Raw genomic sequence first — 6,000 nt, 5'->3', positions numbered from 1 at the left:
ACAACATAGCCAGACCATGTCTCTACAGAAAAATAAAATAAGCTGGGCGTGGTGGTGCACACCTGTGGTCCTAGCAACTCTGAAAGGTAAGACAGCAGGTTCCCTGGAGCCCAGGAATTTGAAACCAGACTCTGCAACATGGTGAAACCCCATCTCTACCAAAATTACAAACATCTGCTGGGTGTGGGGGTGTGCACCTGTAGTCCCAGCTACTCGGGAGGCTGAGGGGAGAGGATCACTTGACCCCAGGAGGTTGAGGCGAAGCGAGCTATCACTGCACCACTGCACTCCAGCCTGGGCAACAGAGCAAGACCCTGTCCCTAAAAATAATTGCAAGAAATATCAAGCTGGGCGCGGTCGCTCACGCCTCTAATCCCAACATTTGGGAGGCTGAGGCAAGCGGATCACCTGATGTGAGGAGTTCAAAACCAGCCTGGCCAACGTGGTGAAAAATACAAAAATTAGCCAGGTGTGGTGGTGGCAGGTGCCTGTAATGCCAGCTACTTGGGAGGCTGCGGGGGGAGAATCACTTGAACCCAGGAGGTGGAGGTTTCGGTGAGCTGAGATCGTGCCACCGCACTCCAGCGTGGGCGACAGAGACTCTGTCTCAAAAAAGGAAATACTGGCTTGGTGTGTGGGAGCTAGCCGAGGGGATGCTGGCTTGCACGGGGGAGGCCAGCTCCCAAGGGCATTGTTATTGGGTTTAGCAATTAGTGACTTGTGGGAGGGCCATCTTTCTCGGCGTCTGTGAGGGCTGCAGTCACCACAGCAGGTAGAATACAGAAAAAAGTCATCCCATCACTTTGGGAGGCTGAGCTGGGAGGATTACTTTAGGCTAGGAGGTCAAGACCCCATAGAGACCAGCCTGGCCAGCACAGCAAGATCCCATCTCTATTTCTTAACAAAAAGAAAAAGAAGGCATAGGATGGGTCCCCTGATCACCGATATCTGGCCCGCACATAAGGCACAATACTTGGGACGTCGGGGGTGAACCTGCAGCCGCCGTGTCCCAGACTTAGGAAGGGTCCCTGTCAGCACCACAGCAGCTTCTGGTCGAGTGTGATGACATCGCTGACAAAGCTGTCCTCGCCGATGAAGTCTCCCGTGATGACGTTGGTGCAGTGGGACCCCGGCCTCAGGCACTGCTCCCAGACCCACAAACGCAGGAACAGCAGGTTGGGCATCATCATCTTCTCCGGGGACTCTGATGGGTGCACCAGGATGTACTGCAGGTTCTCGGTGAGGTTGATGCCGCCCACAAACAGCCCTCCTGGAACAGTGAGTAGGTGGAGACATCACACAACCACCTGCCTCCACCCGCCCGTTTACCCCTCTTATTCACATGGTTAGAGGCTCAGATCTCAGGAATAATGGCCCCAAAGATGGCCACATCCTAATCCCCATGTGAAAGACAGAATAATGGCCCCAAAGATAGCCACATCCTAATCCCCATGTGGGGACAAAATAATGGCCCCAGAGATGTCCAAGTCCTAATCCCCATGTGGGAGACAGAATAATGGCCCCAGATGTCCACGTCCTAATCCCCATGTGGGAGACAGAATAATGACCCCAAAGATGTCCACGTCCTAATCCCATGTGGGAGACAGAATGATTGCACAAAGACGTCCACGTCCTAATCCCCATGTGGGAGACAGAATAATGTCCCCAAAGATGTCCACATCCTAATCCCCATGAAGGAGAGAGAATAATGGCCCCCAAGATGTCCTCATCCTAATCCCCATGTGGGAGACAGAATAATGGCCCCAAAGATGCCCATGTCCGAATCCCCATGTGGGAGACAGAGAAGAATGCTGTTGTGTTCGGCACAAAGTCTGTGACATTTGTTATGAGGCTTATAGAGAGTGTTGACACTGACCAGTGATTGTGAAAATTGGGTCGCTGCATAATTAGAAATGAAAATTTTGAGGGTCCATTGTGAAAATTGGGTCGCTGCATAATTAGAAATGCAAATTTTGAGGGTCCATGTAGATATGCTGAGCCAGAATCTCTGTGGGGGCAGGGCGAAGGGGGCTGCAGGCTGTGCTTGAAGGAGCTCCCCCAGGGGTAGGTAGGTTCCCGTGCCCCTGTGTTGGCCAGCTGAGCTCACTCCAAGACCAGAAGACAGCAAAGTCAGCAGAAGGTTAAGGCCAAGTTCTCTCAGTGGCTTTTAAGACTTATTTCTAGGCCGGGCACGGTGGCTCATGCCTGTCATCCCAGCACCTTGGGAGGCTGAGGCGGGCGGACCATCTGAGGTCAGGAGTTTGAGACCAGCCTGACCAACATGGTGAAACCCCGTCTCTGGCAAAAATACAAAAAATTAGTTGGGTGTGGTGGCACATGCCTGTAATCCCAGCTACTCGGGAGGCTGAGGCAGGAGAACTGAATCGCTTAAACCTGGGAGGCAGAGGATGCAGTGAGCTGAGATTGCGGCATTGCACTCCAGCCTGGGCGACAAGACTGAAACTCCGTCTCAAAAAAAAACAAAAACAAACAAACAAAAAACACCGCATTTCTAAACTGTGTAACCTTATTCCTGGGTAAGGGCAAGAGACCAGGTTGACAAAAGCCTGCTCCTTTGCCCAACCTGTGAGCTGGGGTTTTTTGTTTCTTGTTTTTTTAAGACAGAGTTTTACTCTGTAGCCCAGGCTGGAGTGCATTGGCACGATCTTGGCTCGCTGCATCCTCTGGCTCCTGGGTCCAAGTGATTCTCCTGCCTCAGCCTCCTGAGTAGCTGGGAATACAGGGGCCCGGCACCACGCCCGGCTAAGTTTGTATTTTTAGTAGAGACGGGGTTTTGCCATATTGGCCAGGCTGGTCTCAAACTCCTGACCTCAAGTGATCCACCCGCCTTGGCCTCCCAGATTGCTGGGATTACAGGCGTGAGCCACCGTGCCAAACCTTGCTCATTTTTTTCCTTTTTTTTGAGACAGACTTTTGCTCTTGTCGCCCAGGCTGGAGCGCAGTGGCACAGTCTCGGCTCACCACAGCCTCCGCCTCCCGGGTTCAAGCGATTCTCCTGCCTCAGCCTCCTGAGTAGCTGGGACTACAGGTGCCCGCCACCATGCCCGGCTGATTTTTGTGTTTTCAGTAGAGACGGGGTTTCATCATCTTGGCCAGGCTGGTCTCAAACTCCTGACCTCAGGTGATCCACATGCCTCAACCTCCCAAAGTGATGGGATTACAGGAGTGAGCCACGACGCCGTGTCAATTTTTGTATTTTTTTTTTGTCTTTGAAGACGGGGTTTCACCATGTCGGTCAGGCTGATCTTGAACTCACAACCTCAGGTGATCCACCCGCTTTGGCCTGCAAAGTGCTTGGATGACAGGTGTGAGCCACCACGTCTGGCCCAATTTTTGTATTTTTTAGTAGACACGGGGCTTCACCATGTTGGTCAGATGGGTCTTGAGCTGCTGACCTCAGGTGACCCGCCTGCCTCAGCCTCCCAAAGTGCTGGGATTACAGGCGTGAGCCACCGCACCTGGCCTGTTTTGCTCTCCTTAATCTACCTTTTGCATAATCTACAGAACCTGTAAACCAAAATTAAAATTGAAAGGCTCCCCAACCATCTGAATGGACTGCCTCCTTGAGCAGGGCACTCTACAGCCTGAAAGACTGGTTCCCGCCATGGTGGGAAGTGGGGTAGGGGCCGAGCGTCATTCTGTAGGTCCAGCAAGCACATTATATGAAAAACACAGCACTCACATCAACACAGACCTGAAGTCTGATAAGAAATCTTTCCCATCTATCCTCTCTGAAGCTGGCTACCTGGATAAAAGCTTGCTCTGAGGCTGGGCAAGGTCTGATTCACACTTGTCATCCGAGCACTTTGGGAGGCTGAGGTAGGCGGATCACCTGAGGTCAGGACTGCGAGACCAGACTGACCATTATCATGAAACCCCATCTCTACTAAAAATACAAAAATTAGCCGGGTGTGGTGGCACGTGCCTGTGATCCCAGCTACTCGGGAGGCTGAGGCAGGAGAATTCCTCGAATCCAGGAGGTGGAGGTTGCCGTGAGCTGACATTGTGCCACTGCACTCCAGCCTGGGTGACGAGAGAATCTCCATCTCAGGAAAGGAAAGGAAGTTGGGGGGATAAGGGAAGGGGAGCGGGGAGGGAAGCGGGGAAGGGAGAAATGGAAGGGGAAGGGAAGGGAGGGGAACAAGGGAAGGAAAGAAGCAAAGGAAAGAAGGGAACGGGGAAGTGAAGGGGGAAAGAAAGGGGAGCAGAGGGGAGAGGAGGGGAGGGAAGGGGGAGGGGAGGGGAGGGGAGGGGAGGGGAGGGAAGCAGGGAAGGAAAGAAGGGAACAGGGAAGGGAAGGGTGAAAGGAAAGGTGAGTAGAGGGGAGGGGAGGGAAGGGGGGAGGGGAGGGAAGGGGAGGGGGAAGGGAAGGGGAGGGGAAGGCGGAAGGGGGAAGGGAGGGGAAGGGAGGGAAGGGGAGGGGAGAGGAGGGGTGGGAAGGGGGAAATGGAGGGAAGGGGAGAAGAAGAGGGAAGGGAAGGGCAAGGGGAGGGTAAGGGGAAGGGGAAGGAAGGGGAGGGGTGGGAAGGGGAGAAGGGGAGGGGAGGGAAGGGGGAAGGGGAGGGAAGGGGGAAAGGGAGGGGAGGGGAGGGAAGGGGGAAGGAGAGTGGAGGGTAGGGAAGGGTAGGGAAATGGAGGGAAGGAGAGTGGAGGAGAGCGGAGGTGAGGAAAGGGGAGGAGAAGGAAGGGGAGGAGAGGGAAGAGGGGAGGGGAGGGAAGGGGGAAGGGAAGGGGAAAGGGGGAAGGGAAGGGGGAAGGGGAGGGGAGGGGAGGGGGAGGGGATGGGAGGGAAGGGAAACCGGGAAGGGAAGGGGGAGAGGGAAAGGGAGGGGATGGGAGGGGAGGGAAGGGAAGAAGGGAAGGGAAGGGAAAGGAAAAAGGAAGAAGGAAGAAGGGAGAAAGGAAAAAAGGGAGGGAGGGAGGGAGGGAGGGGAGGCAGAAGCCAGGCACAGAAACAGCCGCATTGGTGGCAGCTTGGCGTTTACCTTATTTGAACCCGGTTTCAACATTTGGCTGCCTTTGGCTGAAACTCAGCGGTCGGCAGAAGAGTAGGTTCTGGTCTGTTTACACTTTCTGTTACCTCACAGTTCACTGTGTACAGAGAAACCTTTATGCCGAACTGAAAATATGTCAGGAGGCAATTTCAGGAACCGTAAATATTGGAAATAGAAGTTACTTGTTTTTTTCTTTTTGAGATGGAATCTTCCTCCATCACCCAGGCTGGAGTGCAGTGGTGCGATCTCACCTCACTGCAGCCTCCCACTCCCGGGTTGAAGCGACTCTCCTGCCTCAGGCTCCCGAGAAGTTGGGACTACAGGTGCCCGCCACCACACCCGGATAATTTTTGTGTTTTCAGTAGAGATGGGGTTTCACCATGTTGGTCAGGCTGGTTTCGAACTCCTGACCTCATGTGATCCGCCTACCTCGGCCTCCCAAAGTGCTGGAATTACAGGTGTGAGCCACCATGCCTGGCCTTTTTTCCTTTCCTTTTTTTTTTTAATTGCATTTTAGGTTTTGGGGTACATGTGAAAAACATGCAAGATTGTTGCATAGGTGCATATGTGGCAGTGTGATTTGCTGCCTTCCTCCCCTTCACCTATATGTGGCATTTCTCCCCATGCTATCTCTCCCCAACTCCCCACCCGCCACGGTCCCTCCCATTCCCCCCCCAACAGACCACAGTGTATAGTGCTCCCCTCCCTGTGTCCATGTGTTCCCTTTGTTCAACACCCGTCTATGAGTGAAAACATGCAATGTTTGATTTTGTGTTCTTGTGTCAGTTTCCTGAGAATGATGGTTTCCAGGTTCATCCACGCGAATTCATCGTTTTTGATGGCTGCATAATATTCCATGGTGTATACGTGCCACATTTTTCCTGTCCGGTCTATCATCGATGGGCATTTGGGTTGGTTCCAGGTCTTTGCTATTGTAAACTGTGCTGCAATGAACATTCATGTGCATGTGTCCTTATAGTAGAAC

At 53.2% G+C, this 6,000-nt stretch overlaps 1 pseudogene; it reads right to left on the bottom strand.

Moving 5' to 3' along the window:
* Positions 1–1,031: 1,031 nt before the first annotated feature.
* LOC135273237 (PI-PLC X domain-containing protein 1-like) overlaps positions 1,032–6,000 on the bottom strand; it is a 32,908-nt pseudogene continuing 27,939 nt past the window's right edge.

The sequence above is a fragment of the Aotus nancymaae genome, unplaced genomic scaffold, assembly GCF_030222135.1.
Source record: "Aotus nancymaae isolate 86718 unplaced genomic scaffold, 86718_ANA_hifiasm-v0.15.2.pri h1tg000540l, whole genome shotgun sequence".
Lineage (NCBI taxonomy): Eukaryota > Metazoa > Chordata > Mammalia > Primates > Aotidae > Aotus > Aotus nancymaae.
This window is presented reverse-complemented; position numbering and strand designations above follow the sequence as displayed.